The following is a 22713-nucleotide window of genomic DNA, read 5'->3' as shown; positions in this document are numbered from 1 at the left end:
TGTAAAAGATTTCCTTTCAAGATGATACAAGTTTTTTATTCACTTTCAGTTTGATTAATATATCTTTTTTCTTATTAAAATTTTGTCCATCTATCAATCCATTGATCTATATTGAATGATCTAGAACACTAGTCCTTTCTGATTATGTGTATTGGTTATATATGTTGGTTATCTATGCCTTATTTTTACTCTGTCTTTTGATAAAGGGAGATTTATAATTTTACTATGGACAAAGTTAACAAGTTATCCTTTATAGTTAGGAGTTGTTTTTGGAAAGTGTAATTTAACCAATGCCATTCATTATTAGTATCAGGGACTTGAACTAAAAGCCCTATGTATGTAAAAAGGTATTCTCATAGTGTTAGAGTAGGCAGTTAAATAGTAATGAGCAGTGATGGAACCGGAATATACCTATTACTTATCAAAGGAGAGTGAGGCAAACTGGTGAGGTTGGGAAATCTCTGGGGCCAACAGGTGACTAAGGTCATGTGTATCCTCAAACGATCCTTCCCCCATTATCATATCATTTACATTGCAGTTTTGGAGGATCTCTGCCTCTAAAATCAACATGACAATTCTGATTAATCCAAATAAGGAAAGGGGTTGTACCTGAATTCCTGGAAAAGGCATGCCATTACCAAAAAAGATCCCACCTACTCAATGAATACTTCTCTCCTAATTATTCAAAATACAATAAAAGCTTGGAAACAAGGAATTTCAGGCAATTGTTCCCTCAAGTCTGTCTGGTCTTCTTCTAAGAATGTACATTCACATAAATAAACTTTCTGCTTGTACCACTCATCTGCTATGTCTAGTCTGTCCTTGAATTCATTCTTGTGAGGCACCAAGGGACTTCTGCAGACTCTTTTAGATGGGTCAGGTCAAGTCCTGAGGGCCCAGGTATCCCCAGTAAACCAGGCAACAACAGGTAACTGTTTCTTTGGCTTTCTCCTACTTCATCATTTCTCTTATTCAAATATACTGAACCTTTGTTTTTAGTTAGTAACTTTCGGGGAGTTCTCAACAACAAAAAAGTTTGGTTCTCTTTATCTTAATAATAGATATACAGCTGCCCACAGTGTTACCCAGCTGGACTAAAAATTTCAGCCTCTGCTGCAGTTATATATGACTATATTTTTATGTGGAATGTAAGCAGAAGCAATGTCTACAAACTTCAGGTCTAGTACTTACTTTTAGAGTCTGTCTGCATGATTTTCAACTCCTTTCTTCCTTTTAGGATAGGCAGAACAATCCTAGGGTACCAGGGTTACAAATTACTAATAAGCAGAGATATACTACTGAATTTTCTGGTCTCTTTCAAACTATTAAACATGAGATAACTGAAATTATATGGTTTTAAAGGTATATATTTGAGTCTCACTGTCAGAGAAATATAGTATTTAAACTAGTACTTGAATGTTTATAATAAAACTGGTAATTTTACTTTTTTAGCAGGAGGATCTATCCATGTAACCAACATGCATGTTCACCGTATTTAACTTCAGTTAACAGAAAACCAAGGTGTTTTTCAGGAAAAAAATGCAAAAGAAAGTATACTGGATCTCAAGTTAACTGGTTAGACAACCAGTTAATTCATATTAGCCAACTTTAACATGAAATGGTGCAACTATCACCTGATATCTTTCAGAGAATTATTCACAAGGAAAAAAGAATAAACTTCTTTGCAACAGCAGGTATTTTTTTCCCCCTCCAACTTTTAAGTGGTATTTGAACTGATGGGAAATTTAAAACTGTGCTATGGACTCTATCAAATAAGAAGTTGATGACTAGAAAATATGGTTGTTAAATGTCACATTACTGTCTTCTGACAATCTTCTGCCTTTTGGAGCAAGTTTTATAGCCTTGCTTCACTTGTAAAACAATAGAATGATTATAAATGTGTTAATCTAACATAAAGGATTTTAGGTTACTTTACAAAAATCTGAATAAAGCTTCAAGAACTTCAGTGGCAAAATGCAATGAAAAGTTATAAAACACTGGTGTTACTCTAAAAAGTTTGACATTAAATGTTTTATTGAAATTTTGCTGCTAATCCTTTATGAATTCATATTAAATGAGGAAGCTCTTTTATGCAAGAAAATAACCTACAGCTGTCTTCATATCCTTCCATGAAGCTGTCATTGAAAGGTTACTGATATCTTTCTATTTTACTTCAATGCATGACCAGTGACTACTGAGCTTTCAGTAACATTAAATTAAAAACCTCATAAAAGTTTTAGTCTTTAGAATGCTGATATCTCTCAGTTAATATATGAGAATATCCAGGAGGATATGCATGTAAAAGGAGTTAACATAAACTAAAAAGCCTGCTTGAGTAACTAATTTGTCCTTAAGAGACAGTATATTGTTAGTGTCCAAAATCTTCAATATTTTTGAATATTTGAAGTTAGAAATAAGGTAGATAATCAAAAAATAAGCTATTTGGAAGTGTCAATTTTCTGGAAGAAAATACAGGTACATTTGGGGAAAAAAACTTATTAATACCTTCAAGTGGTCTATTTTAAACAAAGAAATTATTTATATTGTATTCAGACTTTATAAGGCTATTTCCATTAATTTTATGTAATATTCTCCTATTATGCCTTAATATTTTACAGGTTATTAAAGAAGCTTTTAACTGAAAACTACAGTTATATTCAATTACATCTTAAAACGTACTATTATGAATATAATGAACCCACAGATTCAACAATTATCAGCTCATGGCCAAACTTCTCTTACCTATAACCACATAGCTTTCTCCTCCTCTCGTGGACATATACACTGGATTATTCTGAAGCAAATTCCATACATTATATAAGTTTATTCATAATATGTCAATATAAATAAACCTCTAAAACATAAGAACTCATTTATTAATGTATACCATAGTATAATTATCATACAAAGCTGAAAACTTCTTAATGTATACTATAGTACAATTACTGTACAAAATTAAAAATTTCTTAGCTTTTAATGAAAACAATTCTTATTTGAATCAGAGTCAAAATAAGGAATAAACATTGAATTTAAGTATGTGTCTTGTTACTTATTTTATATTTGGCCCTATCCCCAAGCTTTTACAATCAGACAAAGGGTCTTGAAACCTCTCAGAATTCCACAAGACTTGGGCTGATGTGAAGGAGTTTTAAAATAAAATTTTTAAATAAATTTTATTATAATATAAAATTAATTCAGAAAAGCATTCACATCTGAAGAGCATACGTTGCTTACTTTTTTTTTTTTTTGCAAATTAAACACACCTATGAAACCACTATTTTGATCAAGAAACACATTTCCCCATCCCTAGAAGCCCCCTTACAGCTCTCTTAGTGACAGCTCTTCTCATCTCCAAAGGTAACCACCTTCCTGACCTGTAATGCCATGGATGTGCACCCCCTGTATTTTAATTTTAAATTTATCTTCATGGCATCACACAGTAGATACTTTTCTGTATCTGTTTATTTCACCCCAAACCAGGTTCATGTGATTTATACATTTTGTTGTGCACAGGTCTTGTTTAGTCTCATTTTGAAATAGTATTCCACTGAAAAAACACATATTATAATTTATCCATTTATCTATTAGTCTAATATTGATAGGCCTTTTGTTGTTTCCAAGACTTCACTATTATAAATATTCCTACTAAGAAAATACATTAATATATCTTTTGTTTCAGGGGTGCCTGGGTGACTCATTCGGTTAAGTGTCTGACTTCAGCTCAGGTCATGATCTCTTGGTTCATGAATTTGCATTGGGCTCTGTACTGACAGCTCAGAGCCTGGAGCCTGCTTGAGATCTGTGTTTCCTTCTCTCTGCCCCTCCATTGCTCATGCTCTTTCTCTCCCTCTCAAAAATAAATAAACATTGAAAAAATTAAAACATATCTTTTATTTCAAACATTTCCATATTTATGTTGGCTATATTCCTAGGAGTCAAAGTGCTAGGTCATAGAGTGAGTTTTCAGCTTTAGTGGTGATCTCCAAACATTTTTCAAAGTAGTTACACCAATTTTTATTCCCACCAACAGTTTATTGAGCAGTCCAATTAATTCTCATTCTTGCCTAAAAATCATATTATCAGATTATTAGCCTTTTTACTTTGACCCAGGACTGAATGTTTCTACTACTATCACATTTAGGTTTATTTAAAATTTTTCTACGGCTCTTTAGATTAAGAAATTTATCATCTGTTTATTGGCCATTTGGGAATCAACCTGCATCTTGATATTGCTTAGGGTTCATTTTAACAAGAACATCTCATTGGTACAGTCATGTATTTCCACAAGGTGGCACATAACATCTACATATCTTCCTTTTTATATATTGATGGACTTGATAAGCATTGCCTAAAATCATTATTCTATTAGATGTTGGCAAAATATGATGTTCAGAATCATTTATCCTTCACTTTTATTTGGAACACTTCTTTAGAGAAACTTAAACTTTCCTTCATCAATTATTTGATTTTCATGAGATGTTGTTCAAGTAGGAACTGGAGGTTAAAAAAAGAGTATCATTATTATTTGCTACTTTTCAGAATAGTAAGATATTAAATTCTCAAGTTCTTGCCAACTTAGGAGACCTGCATTCCACTTTATTTTTCTCTAGGCCTACTGAAAATATCACCATTTCCCATCTTCCCTAGCATCTTACAAAGAGGAACAATTAATGAATTCTGACATATTTGATATACTTCAAATCACTGAAATTATTACTTTTATTGATGTTTAGGTCAGTCTGACATGACCTTAGTAGTCTTTGTAATCTCGACTGTTCTCTGCATGACAAGGTATTACAGGCTCACCCTATAAAACTCTTGTTCCAATTTTGGGATAAATAACATCCCCCGTCAAAGAGCCCTGTTTCCTTTTAGTTATAGATTACACCTGATGCTAAAAGTGCTCATCGTAAAGGCTTTAGTCATTGTTTCTAGGTCTGTTTGTTGAGTAGAAATGAGAATTATTAGTCCATTATTTTTTTTTTTTTTTGGTAAGAGAAAACACATTATGGGCTCATCGTGACATTTCCAAAACAAATTTACATTTCAGTTATTTCATTTACATTCAAGGTTTTTTTGTTATGTTGACAATTTTGGGTATTGTCAACACTAACATAATTGCATTATCCTAATATAAAATCACTTGCAATACTTTGTGTGTGTGTGTGTGTGTGTGTGTGTGTGTGTGTGTGTGTGTGTAAGGTTAAATTAAAATTTCATGGGCATATAGAAAAATGGACTCCAAAGATGTCTGTGCTCTGTTCTATAAAAACTTGTCTGCGACCATGTTACCTTCCATGACAAAAGAGATGCTGCAGAAGACAATATTCTGGATCATTCAGATAGACCATATAGTGCCTTAACAATAGAACATTTTTAGTTGGGTCAGACTGATGAAATAGAAGACAGAGAAATGACACATGACAAGGACTTGATCTGCTACTGTTATCTTTGAAGAGAGAAGAAGGAGGACATGAGTCAGGGCATGCAGAAGTCTGTAGAATATATGAACAAACCTAAGTTTACAGTCATCAAGAAAACAAGGACTTCAATCACGCAACCAGCAGAAACTAAATTTTGCCATAAAGCTCGATGAGCAAGAAAATAGATTCTCCCCTTGGGCAACTTGGTTTTAGTCCAGTGACACACATACTGGACTTCTAACCTACAGAACTGTTAAGATAATAAATCTGAATTGTTTTAAGCCACTAATTTAATGGTCATTTATTATGGTGGCAATAAAAAACTACTATAGTTAATTTCAATTTTTTTCTTTCTCCTTTTGGGATTTTTTTTCCATTTTGATTTTATGTACTTTGTTTTATGTAAAATGTTCAGAAGGTTACAACATAAAACAACATATTCATAGTGAAGTTTGGTTTCTCTATCCCTTCCACCCTTCCTTTTCTTTTTTACATCCTTAAAAATTTACATTTTAGCTTTCCAGAGTTATATTCACTCAAGTAAGAATACATGAACATTAATATTCCTATCCTTAAATTTTCATTTTTTATTTATTAAAATAACATATTCTAAAATTGGCAATTTTGGTGTACAGTTTTATGAATTTTAATACATGAATACATTCATTTAACCACTTTCACAATTAAGATACACATTGTTTCATGGTATCACTCGCAAAACTTTGTGCTAGTCACAACAACATCCTCTCTCCATCCATAACCCTAGTAACTGCTGATTTGTCCTCCTTCACTATATTTTTGTCTTTCAGAAAATGGAATAGCTACTTTCACTTAGTATGTAGTCAAACATCCAACTATTCTTACGACCAAAAGTCATATTCATGGGGGTTCATCTGAGAGAAATAAAATCATATCTCTAAAAGCTATGTAGAAAATTACTCATATTAGCCAATAATCGAAAACTCCAATAGTAGGCAAAAGAATAAAAAATCAAATTGTGTTATATTCATAGAATTGAATACCATAGTTCAATAAAAGGAATGGACTACTCATGTAACAATAATGTAAATATGTCAACATGTTAAATGAAAAAAGCCAGGAAAAAAGTTAACATACTGATAGATTTCTATATATTGCTAGCATACACACACACAAGCAAAATTATTCTATGGATGCAGAAATAAGCCCAGTAAGAATAGTGATTGCACTTTGGATGGAGGACTGAACTGGAAAGGAACGTAAGGAAGTTGCTTGAATTGATGAAAACATTCTATACTTTGACTGAGATGTCTTTAGAAAGTTGAAAAAGTTTCTCAAAATTGACCCAAATGTGCATATAACTTTTTTGGAATTCGCTATATGTAAATTACCACCTTTGTATCAAATAAAGAACTTCAAAAGAAGAAAAAACAGAACATGTCTGAGAAATTTCCAAAAATGATGATAGATGTGAAGGCATAGACAGAGAAAAATCCTAAATGCAGAGAACAAAAGGGATATTACCTTCAAAGGAAGAACATCAAGACTGATAACTGACTTTTTAACAGAAATGATGAAAACCAAAAGTCAAGCATGCTGGCATGCTTAGAAACTGGAAGCAAATAGCCACAATTCTAAAACATTAAATATTTTTAAAATCTGAATGAAATTAAATTAAAAAATCAAATAAAAACTAGAGATATGTTGTCAATAGAACTACAGATAAAGGAAAAATATTCATGAATAAACCCATGAGAATCCAGGCAGAAATAAAGAGCCAAGTGAAAACATAAATACATTTTGACTATGGTCTTTTTTTTTTTTTTTAATTTAAATACATGGCAACAATAACCAGTGTTGGGGCTAAGTATTTTCTTTTCTAGTGTTATGAAATAGAGAGCACTGATACAAAGCCAAATAAATCTGAATACTCTTATGTATCTTAACTAAATTCAGTTACTAACATCCCCAAAAGCAGGATTAATTGGCTTCAAAAAGTATTTTTCCAAATATTTAAGAGAGGAGGGAAAAAAAACAAACCAGAAACAAAAAAGACAAACAATAAGCTCACACAAATTCGCCAGAGAAATTTTTTTGAAGGCAAAACTTGAGTAGCACTTCACAAATGTGGCTATCCAAATGTCTCAGAGGGCCATGGATAGGGTATCTGACTTTATTAGACATAAGGGAAATTCTAATTAAAATCAAAATATTATACTACTACTGATCCATGAAATGCATAATATGAAAAAGATAATACCAAATTCTGGTAAGAATATGGAGCATCTGGAACTCATACACTCTTCATATGTAAAATGGAACAAACTCTTTGGAAAACTATCTTGCTAGTTTATGTTACTGCTAAATATATAGATGCCTTATAACCTAGCCATTACACTCCTAGTTATATATCCAATGGAAATGTACACTAATGCCCACCAAAAGAAATGTATATGTTTTTAATAGATAAAAAAGGGAACAATCAAATTACCCAACATCAACATATTTATCAATCATAGAATTGGCAATTTGTCATACAGTTATTGTGGTACATTCTATCAAAAAAGTACTATTCATCAATAAGACTAAATCAATTTTCCCCACACATAAAACCTTGGATGACTCACAAACGAAATATGAAGCAAACAAAGCTACTCACAAAAGACAAGAATCCATGTGTATCAACTTGCAAATAGGCAAGACCCTCTTATTAGAAACCAGGTGAGTGATTATTCTTAGACGAACAGTGAACAGGAAGGGTCATGAAGGAAATTTCTGAGATTCTGTTTTTACTTATTCTGTTCTTTGTCTTTAGTTTAAGTACTGATTATGCAATGCTTTCCCTTTATGAAAATTCAGGGAAAAATACATAAAGATTTTCTATATGTAGGTTATGCTATTAAAATGTTTACCTTCAAAAAATTTTTAATGTTTATTTTTGAGTGACAGAGAGAGAGAGACAGAGCACAAGCAGAGAGAGAGGGAGACACAGAATCTGAAGCAGGTTCCAGGCTCCAAGCTCTCAGCACAGAGCCTGATGCGGGGCTTGAACTCAAAAGCTGTGAGATCATGACCTGAGCCAAAGTCAGATGCTTAACCAACTGAGCCACCCAGGTGCCCCTAAAATATTTACCTTAATAGAAATAAATTTTATTTATACCTATCAAGTTCTCTCAAAAATATTAGCTTTTCTTTCTCTGTATAAATATATTGTTTCATCAGACAACTCCAAAATGGTTATAGGACGTTGTATTCTTGATACTTTAAAATTATTTTTAAATGTTTATATATTCTCTTAGTTTTTAATAAAAAACTTATATCAAACTTTACAATAACTATAAAGTTATACTAACCATCATACTGGATTCTATTCATTGTGCTTTCACATATCCTCACACACTCACACACCATATACACATGAACACACTCCCAATGTGTGGGAGATATGCTACATATCAAACAATATCAATAATCCACAAAACTGTATTTCAATAAAACAAATTTGTTACTTATTTTTAATTCCTTGTAAATGTATTTCTGATCACTCAGTACATAATTCTTACAGCTTTTATAGTAAAAGAATATAAATCCTGATAACTTTCTTCTCTGGTTATAAAGTAGTGAACATTAAAATTTGCATAAAACAGGCTATAATAATGTTTTATTATTTTGAATATATTTCTGAGGTTGAAGAAATTGGAAAATCAAGGTCAATGTAGTTATCTGACTTCATATCTGAAGACATAAATTTTTTTAAGTGAAAATTATTTTAAAGATTTATATTTTCAACACTATAGCTTAATCATTAAACACTGCTGAATCAAATAAAAATATTCTCCAAATATCAAAGTTATCTCAAATCAATCTAATATGTATATATACACGTGCATGAATGTGTATACATGCATATGTAAGTGAAAAGAGATTGTGTGTGTGTGTGCGTGTGTGTGTGTGTGTGTGTGTGTTTATAAAATCACAACTGGGCTAAATAAATTCTATTCTTCAATCACCAGTTATAAAAGCTTAAAAAAATTCTGCTTGTTTTTAAACTTGACACACATGGAATGATACATACTCCCTTCTCTGTTATTGAATGTTTGTTTAGTATTTTGCTTGTGAGAATCATTGATATTTTTGTTTGTAGCATTATTTATTTTTTTTCATCTTGAAGTATAGCATTCCTTATATAAATACACTACAACTTATGTATCAATTCTCAAGTATGATCCTTCCATTTTGCAGTTTTTTCCTGGCTTTTCATTGTTGCTTTATATTTTTTAGTTTTCACATTAAGCTATTATAAACTGGTAACACTGATGAAGTATTTCTTCTATAAAACCATAACCACATATTCCCAGACATGGTAAGTATATGACTGTGTGAACATTAATACTCATCATCACTGTATCAATTACATATTAAAAGAAAGTATCAAGAATTAAAATATTTAGTCACACAGTTCAAAGGCATATAAAATAATAAAGGTTTGTTAAACTTATTAACAGAAACCCAGTTCTTTTATACAAAGGAGATTTGGAGAAACGAAAAAAAATACACTTTACACAAAAATATTTGGGAAGTAACAAACACTAAATAAGTACCGGAAAAATATAGGATTTTCAGAAATTTGATGACTATTAATTTTTTTACAAAAACAAAGAATCGTTATCTTTTAAAAACTGTTAACTAGGCCAAAGGACACATTCTCTGAATCCTCCACAAAACAAAGGCAACATTTTACTCACAGTATTAATTAGCTTCAGTACCATTCTTTTTTTCTTTTTTTACACCCTCTCTGTTAAATTGTGCCCCAAAGTGCAAACATTAAGGCTTTGTTTTCCTTTCTGGATATAGTAAAGGCATGTGCTCTGTACAATGTAGATATGCCATAAGCTTTCAAACAGGTGTTTATTTATTTTTTTAATGGAGGATCCACAAACTAAGATCTATAGAAAGATACTAAGTAATCACTGTGCACCTTGATAAAAATCAACAAAACAATGTTTGTACCAACCTGATATATACTGGAGCAGACGTGGTAAATGTAAATAAAATGTGAGCAAATCAATAGATGTCACTTTCAATGAAAAAGATCTCAAGTGTTGTTCACAGTTCCTGGGGTCTTAATTGTATATAACACTAAAAGTATGCAGTATTGTGCTTCTTATTTTGTCACCTAATCTAAATTTCATGTACATTCACGAGTGTTTCATATACATTCATGAGTGTTTACAAACTACCTACATTGCTACCCGTATTCTTTGTTCCCTAGGTACAACAGAATAAATGTTCCTGAGTCAATCAAAAGTCAAACCTATAACTCACAGTTGGAATCTTACTCCATTTTGACTTTTTAGACTTAGATATAACAGTCACTTATCTTTTCCCCTTCCTATCACCAATATCTCCCTCTCTCCTAGACTGTACTCATCAGGAATATAAACATACTATAGAAACACCCACAATTCAAGATCCAGTGCTCCAATAGGCTATCGATCTGTTTTGAGATTTATATATATAAAGAAAGAGAGGGGGATGAAGAGAGAGATGTAATATCCATGAGAAAATTTTGAACAAGTTCTACAACTGATGTTTATACTTTCTCAGTGTCTGTTCACTTTAGAATCTAAATGAATCTCAATCCCATTCTCAACTTCTTCATCAAAACACTGCTACATCATGGTCTTTGACAATCTCTTTGTAGTCATAGCCACTATCCACCTCTTTTCCTTCATATTATTTGAGGTTTTAGTAGCTGTTATTCCAACATCCCTTAAAATATATCCTCTCTTAATTCTGAGAAACAGCCCTTTCCTTATCTGCTTACTACTTCTACTCCTAATTTTCATTTTCATATCTTCATTCTCACTATTCCATTCTTCTACAATGTCAAATTTTCTGTTAATGTCATCTATGGCATTTATCATATCAGATACTACACTCTTCTGAGAATTTGATATATATATTTTAAATATCTTCCATATCCCTGCTAATAATAATTTCCTCTGTTTGCACATGTGTAATAGTTATAACTGCTTTAATGTCCTAGTCAACTAATTCTATCGTTTGTGTTATTTGAATCAATTTTAATTGACTCTTCATTATAAGCTGTTTCCTGTCTCCATGGCAATTGCTTTCTTTTTTAAATTTGATGTCAAACATTGTAAATTACATGTTTTAATGCGCTAGATAGTTTTCATTACTATGCATATCTCCTCAACTTAGTTTGGGAAGTATTTAAGTTACTTTTAAACAGTTGGATTATTTGGTTCTTTCAAGCTCTGTTAGACAGGGCCAGAATAACATTCAATCTAGGGATAGTTTTGTCTCACTAGTAAGTTAAAACCTTATGCCGCATGTCTAGTGAATTCCAGAATTTTCTACTTTCACTTGTATGATGATAATTTATTTCAAGCCTGGTGTAAAATCCCTTTGCTGTCACTTGTAATCCTTCCAGGTAGTTCCTTCTCTAGCCTCAAGTAGTTTTCCTTAAATAGATGTACTGGTATACCCATAAGAATACTCAGCAGCCTCTCTGCAGATCTCTGGAAATACTTTCCATGTAGCTCTCTCCTTCCTGATACTCTACCTTAAGAACTCTAGTTTCAGTCTCCCCAGATCCTCAGCTCTGTCTGTTCAACTCAAGGTATCTGCCAGGCTCTTTCAGGTTTCCCAATACTTATTACATCCTGGAAACTCTCTCCTGGTAGGAAGCTGTGACAATAGTAGGGTTTATGTATTTTGTTCCCTAATTCTTACAGGCCATTTACCTTTATTTATTAATCTTTAAATGATTTTTTTTTCATTTATTTTTCAGACGGAGAGAGACAGAGCATGAGTGGGAGAGGGGCAGAGAGAGAGGGAGACACAGAATCCTTTGCAGGCTCCAGGCCCTGAGCTGTCAGCACAGAGCCCAAGATGTGGGACTGAAACCCATAAACCATTAGATCATGACTCAAGCCGAAGATGGACACTTAACCGACTGAGTCACCCAGGCACCCCGCATTTAGGTTTACTGTATGGTGTCCACTTGCATATTTTTTCAAGTTCCTTGTCTGTTTTTTGTTTTTTGGTTTGTTTTTGTTTCTGTTTTGCATTTTCATTTTTTTAAGTTTCTTGTTGTCTTACATCGAAGGAGATATCCAGTCCCTATTCCTCATTTTTGCCAAGAACAAAAGTCCCAATCTGAGTTTACCCTAATGCTGAGTCAGATAAATCTGGGAGAAAAGTCTGGCTTTGCAAGGGACCAAAGGATCTGAGAAGAGCTCATCTAGGCTCCAAGGCTGTGCTAGTAACAAAAGGACAAGGAAAATCAATTTGACCCAGAAGAGGCTGCCTAAGCTTTTAAATTGGTAAAGCACAAATTAGTTGGGTACTTATAAAATTTGTCCCAGCCAGTGGTTAGAACATACACTGAATATAATATCTTATTAAAGTTTTATTTCAGAGGAAGCATGTAAATCTAATAGAAAAAGGAAACATCACACTTTTCCTTCCCCAACAGGAAAATTAGAGTAGAAAATAGAGAGGTGCCTTGAAAAGGGGCTGCAAGAAGTTCCATATGAGAACTTCTAGCTCAAAACTGCTGTAAAGTTATCCATTCAATTACAAACAATATACTATGCTTTAAAGAAAAGGGGGGAAAACACCCTTTATTCTTCATCTGGGTTAATCCAGTGTGACCATAAGTCAACTAATATTTGAGAGATGACAAAATAAATAGATGGTATCAACAATGTGACATTTCACATAGTATATTATAGCAGCCATTGACTCAAAAGGACAATGAAAACATCACTGTTAAGGATTTTCTCCTCCAGATTTTGAGGCTCAGTAGATGAGGCTCATGACCTCATCACCAGGTTAGGCATGTTGGGTTATGGGAGGAAACCTTTTGTGGCTTTGAGGGCAAGAAGCCTTTGAGGTTCTGCAAACCTCCTGTAGTAGCAAAGACTCAATGTACATTTGCTTTATCTTTGCTCCACTTAGAACTTGAATTTTCTGAGACTAATTCATAAGTATTACAAGCTGTATCTATGGTTAGTACTTTCTTTTTTAATAAAAGCTAATAAATCATATATTTGTAACAAGAGATTAATCACCACTCTTCTCTTATTTTAACATGTTAGGATGCATTTACATTGCATTGCTTTTTCCCCTATCCATTCAATTCATTTAACCATTCATTCATTCATTCATTCACCTACCCAATAATTTACCAAACATTAATACTGACTACCCACTCTCCTTTTTCCTATGACCTTATTACTGAAACTGAAATTTAACAAAATAATTGAAAATTCACCTTTGTTTAACTACATTATTTTATTTAAACAATCAGATTAGCTTTTTTTTTTTTTGTAGAAATGTTTCCTAAAACACAGCTTAATTCATTATAAGTATATACAAAGGATGTTTGAATACAAGTTACACTTTGGTTTTGGGGGATCAGTGTCCAAACTTTCTGAGATTCTAACCTAAGAGGGAAAGTAATAGTCTTTAACCTTGTACCTCTATCCATCAAGAGTAATTCATAGTCAGGTCTGAGGTTTTCAGGTAGCAGGATTTATCAAAGTTGGATGTACTGTCCAAACAAATCTTTAAAAGCAGCTATTCTTTATTGACTATTAACTATGTCAGGTATTGGCACAGTTTTTTTTTTTTAATCTTTAAAATGGCTTCTTGAGCTAAGTACTATTCTTAACCATCATTTTGTAAATTAGAAGACCAAGACTCAAAAGAGTTAAGAAGTTTTCCTGTGTACCCATAGGACGTGTTAGAGTTGAACCCAGGGCATTTCACACAAGAGCCTGTACTCTTAACCAATTTGCTGTATTATCTCCTTAAGTCATTTATGGTGTCCCAAATCCTGGTCTTTCTATCTTGGATGGTGCTCTAGTTCTTGATTCTCTTGACGTATGAACTTGCTTCTTATTTCTTAAATCTCTTGTTTTGTGCTCATATTAATGTTATGATTTCTTTCACATCTTCAATTACTGATGACCTACTGCGTTTGCCTTTCAGGATTTTCAAACAAACCAAATCAATTGGAATTCAGGCAGTTCAGGGCTTCTCTTCTAAACTCAGATGGCAACTCAGCAGAATTATTTATAAAAACAGATTCTCAAAGGAGTAAATTAAACAACTTTTCATATTTAGGCCAGAAAAGAAAGGCTGGCATCTCATGGACTACAGCTTACTTAATATCACAGATCTGTTTCCACTAACGGTCAGGTAGGCCTTGAACAACTAGTAGTTTTTAGTTAAGATGTTTGCTTACTTCTTTAAAGTCTTCATAAAATACTCCACAGCCTTCTTTTTCCTCCTCTTTAGCAGTTTACAAACTTGTCTGCATGAACTGTGGCAGAAGTCTAAATGCTGTCCTTTACATTCTCTCATGAGGTCAAGAAACCTCTCTTTATACCTACTCTCAGAACAACCTTAGTTATTAATAATTCCCTCAACTAACTATAAAGTCAACACTACTATTAACCCCAGGTTATAAAACTATTGTGCTTGGATGTTCATCTGGAAAATATTTTCATTTTTAGCTTAATGAAATAGATTATTTATCTCCACGCTAGAGTCTCCTTTACCAAGTTCCTTTGGTAGGTCTTTTCGTCTCTGTTTCCTTAAATCTTTTCTACATGAAATACTTAGCAATATAATAGTCATCATATTCTAAATATTTAAGAAAAAACAAGCAAATTACAAAACCCAAAACAAAAAGAATAAAAAAGTTTGTCTTGATTATGCCTATTTCTCCTTTTCCAGGGACAAATTTATTAACTGCATTTTTGAGTAGTTATTTTTTTATCATAAATACGATATCTACACAGTTTGGAAAGCAACAAAAAACAGAAATATGAAAAACACAACTCAGTCATATCACCCTCACACAAGTATAATTAATATTTCAGCAGTTTCCAAGTTTTCTTAGCAGAGCTTATTTTTAACTCAGTTTTAATCTTGTAATTCTTTGATTACAAATATTCTTAAATACATTTTAATCATGAAGTTTTAAATTACTTATCTATCATCGTATCACATATGTGTGAATGTTTAAACGTTCCAGGATTTCAAATAACTTTGAGACAATTTTTCACATTTGAAATTTTTTCCTTAGTCTAGAACTCAGAAGTGAAATTTTTAGAGCAAAGTAAATGTGTCTGAGATGGTATTTAGGGAATTTTATGGCGCTATTAGGAAAGATACCTTACATTACAAGTAGATCTGATATTCATGAGAAACAGAGGTCCCACAGAAGAAGATGTCATGAAAGTCTTATAATTTCACGTAATTTACATGTGCCTTCTGATTCTGTTCTTTCCTGTACCTTAATATGAATTTCTACTGTGGAATGGTTAGCTATTGCGCCTGCCTGAACTTATGACTCAACAGACTTCATAAACAAGTTCATGATAAACAGTTATGTATTCTTTGTTGAGGCACTAAGCAACATGTTATATTTTTTCATACAGAAAAATAATATTTGGCAGCATGATGGCCCTACTCCAAAACCTTAGGAAACTGGGCTGAGAATTTCCTCCTGCGTTATCAGAGACCCCATACCACATTCTTATTTGCCACTTTTACTTTAGTCTCATCAGATGTGCTGGATCGTATGGCTGAGATGTCCAGAAGCTTGTACCATAAACCCAGAATTATTCCAAATCCTCTTATAATCTTAGTTCAAATCAATACTTGCAGCCTACGGAATCCTCTAATGGATCAGAGTAGTATTCGAAGTGTGGGATATGCTGCCTCCCAGCTTTAAACATCGCACAATATGCTCTCTTTCTAGTGGTAGGTGGTGAAAATGTGGACATCCACAAAGCTCTTTGCCTCATCCCAGTCCTTAGTGTTCCATTTTTTAAATATCACAATCCTAAGTCTAATATAAGTTACATGCCAAAGCTGTAATTCCAGCACTTTTCATGTCTTCTTGCCTTGACAATTAGACTCTGGCCCTGATTTTCCCTGCTGGTCTCCTTAAATGCCTCCATGGAGACCCTGTGGGTTTTACAGCATGCCTTGAGTTGATAATTGGTTGATCAGAACTTACCATTTTCTTTTCCAAAACTTATTATGCAATTAACAAAAGTATTCTCATTAAACAATTCTTACTATTAGTATTTCTTCACATTGCTCAAGTGCTATAGCAACCTCATAACCTACACTTCATTTTCTATCTATATATTACCTCAAACCACCAGATGAGATTCTTTGTAATTGTGATGGTACTATTTACTAAAGATTGTATTTATTATAGGTAGCATTGAGGTCAGGATTTTCATCTAGTAGACAAATGACCCAGTCCCACAATTCCACTGTGACTATGTGCTTTCTAGGTCTACTCCTAGGTAATGACTTTCTCACTCTGGGTTTCCCTGAAAGTTGAGCCTGAAATTGCCACATATTGAAAATACTTTATTTGGAAGTTATCCCATATGCTCAAGTGAGGCATAAAGGCAATAATACAGAGAAGGAAGGAAAGCCAATAAAGGAGTACATTATTAAATTGGCCATTGCTATCTATTACTGGGGCTCAATCCCCTGGGATCTTGTTTAACAGTCTTATGCAATGGCTATCAGAACTATCTACCAGGGGAACAAAAGAAATGTTCACCCTTTTACTCCAATCCCACTTTTGTCAAGAGTAGTCTTTTCAGGGCACCTGGGAGGCTCAGCCAGCTAAGCTTTGGACTTTGGAGTTCAGGTCATGATCTCATGGCTCATGAGTTCAAGCTCCACCATCAGGCTCTGTGCTAAAAGCTCAGAGCCTGGAGCCTTCTTCAGATTCTGTCTCCATCTCTCTTTGCCCCTCCCCCACTCACATACTATCTCTTTCTCCCTCTCTCAAATATAAATAAACATTAAAAAAAATTGTAAAAAGTAGTCTTTTCACAGGTAGCATTAATTCTCTAACTGGACTGCTCATGCTTGAGGAAGAAATGGTTCCTCAGACACCCCATACTAAGATCTCAAAAAGGATCAAAGGCAGTCAACAAGAACTGTGAATATCACATTGCACCTGTGTGAATCCAGTCATAGTGAACAGAGAACTGTCTGGGATATGGGGTAACAAACTAAAGATTTGAAATGGCATGTGAGAAATATCAGGTGTAGGTCATTTTGTTCTCTTTTATCTCTCCTCCTTTTCCCTTATGGAAGACAAAAAAAGATATATTCATAGCAACTTTTTTACTTTCCTTCTTTCAAATTTTGTTTTCCTTTTTATTTCATGTGGTGTTAACATTCATTGTATTTCTTTATTCTCATTTAAGAAAAACAGCAACTCTTACATGAACTCTGTTGAATCAAAGGGTGCCAGAATTCAGAGATTCAAGGTAGCATATGGGGAAATCAAATTACATACATAAGATATATTTTATATAGAATTTTATAGAAATATATGAATATATTTATTTTTTAATGTTTTTGTTTATTTTTGAGACAGAGAAACAGAGAGCATGAGCAGGGGAGGGGCAGAGAGAGAGGGAGACACAGAATCTGAAGCAGGCTCCAGGCTCTGAGCTGTCAGCATAGAGCCCGATGCAGGTCTCAAACTCACAGACTGCAAGATCATGACCTGAGCTGAAGTCAGATGCTTAACCGACTGAGCCACCCAGGTGCCCTTGAATGTATTTATATGTACATATATATTCAAACCTCTACAGATTTTTCTAGACTGGTATTTATTACCTTCCTTGTACATGTGGTATATTCACATTTATTTCAGTCAATTTTGACCTAACTTGCATTCAGACTGAGCTCTTATCATCTTTTGCCTTCCTTCCTTGGATTGCTGCAATGATTCAATAATTCTTATTTCTACTTGCCCGCCATCACTCCATTGGTCATATCTATGTAATCATATTATACATTACCCCTTGATAAGCAATACTCACTGTCTTCACCACAGCCCCACCCTCAATTTGTGAAATGGTATTAATACTTTTTATAAACAAGACTGTGGTTATTCAAAAAAGGTAAATAACATAAATAAAAAAAATTGTAAATTCACTATGTAGCCAAGATGAAAGAGATAATTTGTATTAGTACTCAAAGAAGGTAAATATTTTATCTTATTGTATGAAAATTATTATATACTAATCTATAGCCATGGTAAAAGAAAAAAATAATTGCACAAAGAAAGAAAAAAATGAATTTAGTACCTCTGTGGTTTACTTTCTTGCTTGTGTGTGAGGAAATGAAAAATGATAACTTCATTAGATGATCTGAGTCCATTTCATCTCTAATATTCTGTATTTCTAAGTAACCCCTGACCTTGTTATTATAAGTACTCTGTTCTCTCTGACAATGACACTGATTAATAAACTGACCACTCCTTGCTGAGCTATGAGGGTGTATTCAAAGCTCTTTTGAATGAAAACATTAGAAATTTATTCTAATTAGCTTAAAGAAAGAGTGGATGAAGAGGAGAAAATGTATTGTCAGTATCTTATCCACAGAAAATCCAGTAGCAGAAAGCAGTTGTATCTTACTAGTGACAGGAATGAGGAGCTCTTAAATGAGAAAATGAGATTGCCTTCTTTTAATTCTGAGCTACATGGTCCCCTTGGTCTGTATTTCTCCACATATGTGCTTCATTCTTTTCCTTGGGTACACAGATCGGCTTAGCATGCTCACAGCCAAATAAGTTATTTCAGCCAAGTTTTGTCACACTTACCAGTTTAAGTGCATTTACAGAGACTGAGTGAAATTGCTCTGTCCCAATTCCAAATTCTAGAAAAGAGTTTAGGATTGGTCTGATTTCAACTAGGCATCTGGAGAAATCAACTGAGACAGGGGGCAAGTCTCATTGTAAAAAATAACTGCCAGAGTGCAAATCTGTTCATATAGCAGAGAGTTTTGTTAAAAGTCTGAAAAGTGTGGATTGAGAACACACTCTAAACTGATTCTAGTACACATGGAAATGATAAGATTATTTCAAAAGGTGCAGACAATGGATTGCTAAAATTGATAATCTTCCAACCAGCAAATATAAAATTCACAATGATAAAGAAAACTCAATGTGATGTATGATACTGGATTTCTATGAAAACAGTAATCAATTTCCATGACATATTCTCTATTTGAACAATGAACTTTGTGTCCATATTTGTTCCATTCATCTACAGAAGAAATTCCTCCTATAAAAATGTATTCCAGGACATTGGGGGGAAGATGGCAGCATAGGAGGACGCTGGGCTCACCGCGCGTCCTGCTGATCCTTCGATTCCACCTACACCTGCCTAAATAACCCAGAAAACCGCCAGAGGATTAGCAGAATGGAGTCTCTGGAGCCAAGCGCAGACGAGAGGCCCACAGAAGAGGGTAGGAAGGGCGGAGAGGCAGTGCCCGCTGCATGGTCTGGAGCTGCATGGACTACATGGAGGGAGATGGGGCGGAGGGGCAGCCTGTCAGCCAAGCAGAGCCCCCAAGACTGGCTTGCAAAAGCGGAGGGGCCAGACGGAGTGTGTTCCCATGGCAAGCGGGACTTAGCATCCGGGAGGTCATAAGTTAACAGCTCTGCTCGGAAAGTGAGAAGGCTAGAGAACAAAGGGAGGGAGAGTTGCTGAGCCCCAGGATGACAGAGCTCAGTTTGGTGGGGAACAAAGGTGCTCGCCAGCGCCATTTCCCTCGCCCATCCCCCAGCCAAAATCCCAAAGGGAACCAGTTCCTGCCAGGGAACTTGCTTGCTCCTCGCAAATACCCAACACTGTGCTTCTGTGGAGCCAACCCTCCAGCAGCGGGTCTGACTCCCTCCGGCTGCCACAGGGCCCCTCCTGAAGTGGATCACCTAAGGAGAAGCGAGCTAAGCCTGCCCCTCCTGCCCCCGTGCACCTTGCCTACCACCCCAGCTAATACGCCAGATCCCCAGCACCACAAGCCTTGCAGTGTGCAAGTAGCCCAGACGGGCCACGCCACCCCACAGTGAATCCTGCCCCTAGGAGAGGGGAAGAGAAGGCACACACCAGTCTGACTGTGGCCCCAGCAGTGGGCTGGGGCAGACATCAGGTCTGACTGTGGCCCTACACACCAATGCGTTATTCAAGACAACACAGGGGTAGTGCCCCGCAGTTCCATACCACTCCAGGGACTATCCAAAATGAGCAAACGGAAGAATTCCCCTCAAAAGAATCTCCAGGAAATAACAACAGCTAATGAACTGATCAAAAAGGATTTAAATAATATAACAGAAAGTGATTTTAGAAAAATAGTCATAAAATTAATCGCTGGGCTTGAAAACAGTATAGAGGACAGCAGAGAATCTCTTGCTACAGAGATCAAGGGACTAAGGAACAGTCACGAGGAGCTGAAAAATGCTTTAAACAACATGCAAAATAAAATGGAAACGACCAAGGCTCGGATTAAAGAGGCAGAGGAGAGAATAGGTGAACTAGAAGATAGAATTATGGAAAAAGAGGAAGCTGAGAAAAAGAGAGATAAAAAAATCTAGGAGTATTAGGGGAAAATTGGAGAACTAAGTGATACACTAAAAAGAAATAATATATGCATAATTGGTACCCCAGAGGAGGAAGAGAGAGGGAAAGGTGCTGAAGGGGTACTTGAAGAAATTATAGCTGAGAACTTCCCTGAACTGGGGAAGGAAAAAGGCATTGAAATCCAAGAGGCACAGAGAACTCCCATCAGACGTAACTTGAATCGATCTTCTGCACGACATATCATAGTGAAACTGGCAAAACACAAGGATAAAGAGAAAATTTTGAAAGCGACAAGGGATAAACATGCCCTCACATATAAAGGGAGACCTATAAGACTCGTGACTGATCTCTCTTTTGAAACTTGGCAGGCCAGAAAGGATTGGCACGAGATCTTCAATGTGATGAACAGAAAAAAAAATATGCAGCCAGGAATCCTTTATCCAGCAAGTCTGTCATTTAGAATAGAAGGAGAGATAAAGGTCTTCCCAAATAAACAAAAACTGAAGGAATTTGTCACCACTAAACCAGCCCTACAAAAGATCCTAAGGAGAATCCTGTGAGACAAAGTACCAGAGACATCGCTACAAGCATAAAACATACAGACATCACAATGACTCTAAACCAGTATCTTTCTATAATAACACTGAATGTAAATGGACTAAATGTGTCAACCAAAAGACATAGGGTATCAGAATGGATAAAAAAAACAAGACCCATCTATTTGCTGTCTACAAGAGACTAATTTTAGACCTGAGGACACCGTTAGATTGAGAGTGAGGGGATGGAGAACTATTTATCATGCTACTAGAAGCCAAAAGAAAGCTGGGGTAGACATACTTATATCAGACAAACTAGACTTTAAATTTTTTTTTTCAATGTTTATTTATTTTTGGGACAGAGAGAGACAGAGCATGAATGGGGGAGGGGCAGAGAGAGAGGGAGACACAGAATCGGAAACAGGCTCCAGGCTCCGAGCCATCAGCCCAGAGCCTGACGCGGGGCTCCAACTCACAGACCGCGAGATCGTGACCTGGATGAAGTCGGACGCTTAACCAACTGCGCCACCCAGGCGCCCCTAGACTTGAATTAAAGGCTGTAACAAGAGATGAAGAAGGACATTATATACTCATTACAGGGCCTATCCATCAGGAAGAGCTAAAAGTTATAAATGTCTATTCGCAAAATACGGGAGCCCCCAAATATATAAAACAATTACTCATAAACATAAGCAACCTTATTGATAAGAATGTGGTAATTGCAGGGGACTTTAACACTCCACTTACAGAAATGGATAGATCATCTAGACACATGGTCAATAAAGAAACAAGGGCCCTGAATGAGACATTGGATCAGATGGACTTGACAGATAGATTTAGAACTCTGCATCCCAAAGCAACAGAATATACTTTCTTCTCGAGTGCACACGGAACATTCCCCAAGATAGATCATATACTGGGTCACAAAACAGCCCTTCATAAGTATACAAGAATTGAAATTATACCATGCATACACTCAGACCACAATGCTATGAAGCTTGAAATCAACCACAGGAAAAAGTCTGGAAAACCTCCAAAAGCATGGAGGTTAAAGAACACCCTACTAAAGAATGAGTGGGTCAACCAGGCAATTAGAGAAGAAAATAAAAAATATATGGAAACAAACGAAAATGAAAATACAACAATCCAAACGCTTTGGGATGCAGCGAAGGCAGTCATGAGAGGAAAATACATTGCAATCCAGGCCTATCTCAAGAAACAAGAAAAATCCCAAATACAAAATCTAACAGCACACCTAAAGGAAATAGAAGCAGAACAGCAAAGGCAGCCTAAACCCAGCAGAAGAAGAGAAATAATAAAGAT

At 34.9% G+C, this 22713-nt stretch overlaps 1 long non-coding RNA gene across 1 annotated transcript in view; it reads right to left on the bottom strand.

The window, feature by feature from the left end:
• Nucleotides 1–283: 283 nt before the first annotated feature.
• Nucleotides 284–22713, bottom strand: part of LOC121013582 (uncharacterized) — a 95656-nt gene continuing 73226 nt past the window's right edge. Inside the window, exons 4-5 of the long non-coding RNA XR_005782789.1 lie at nucleotides 1192–1253; nucleotides 284–557 (exon numbers count right to left, since the gene is read on the bottom strand). This is a non-coding gene — a long non-coding RNA (uncharacterized LOC121013582). The remainder of the gene's footprint in view (nucleotides 558–1191; nucleotides 1254–22713) is intronic.

The sequence above is a fragment of the Herpailurus yagouaroundi genome, unplaced genomic scaffold (assembly GCF_014898765.1).
Source record: "Herpailurus yagouaroundi ecotype Mexico unplaced genomic scaffold, PumYag 29, whole genome shotgun sequence".
Classification (NCBI taxonomy): Eukaryota; Metazoa; Chordata; class Mammalia; order Carnivora; family Felidae; genus Herpailurus; species Herpailurus yagouaroundi.
Note: the sequence above shows the minus strand (reverse complement) of the source record. Positions and strands in the feature narration are given on the sequence as shown.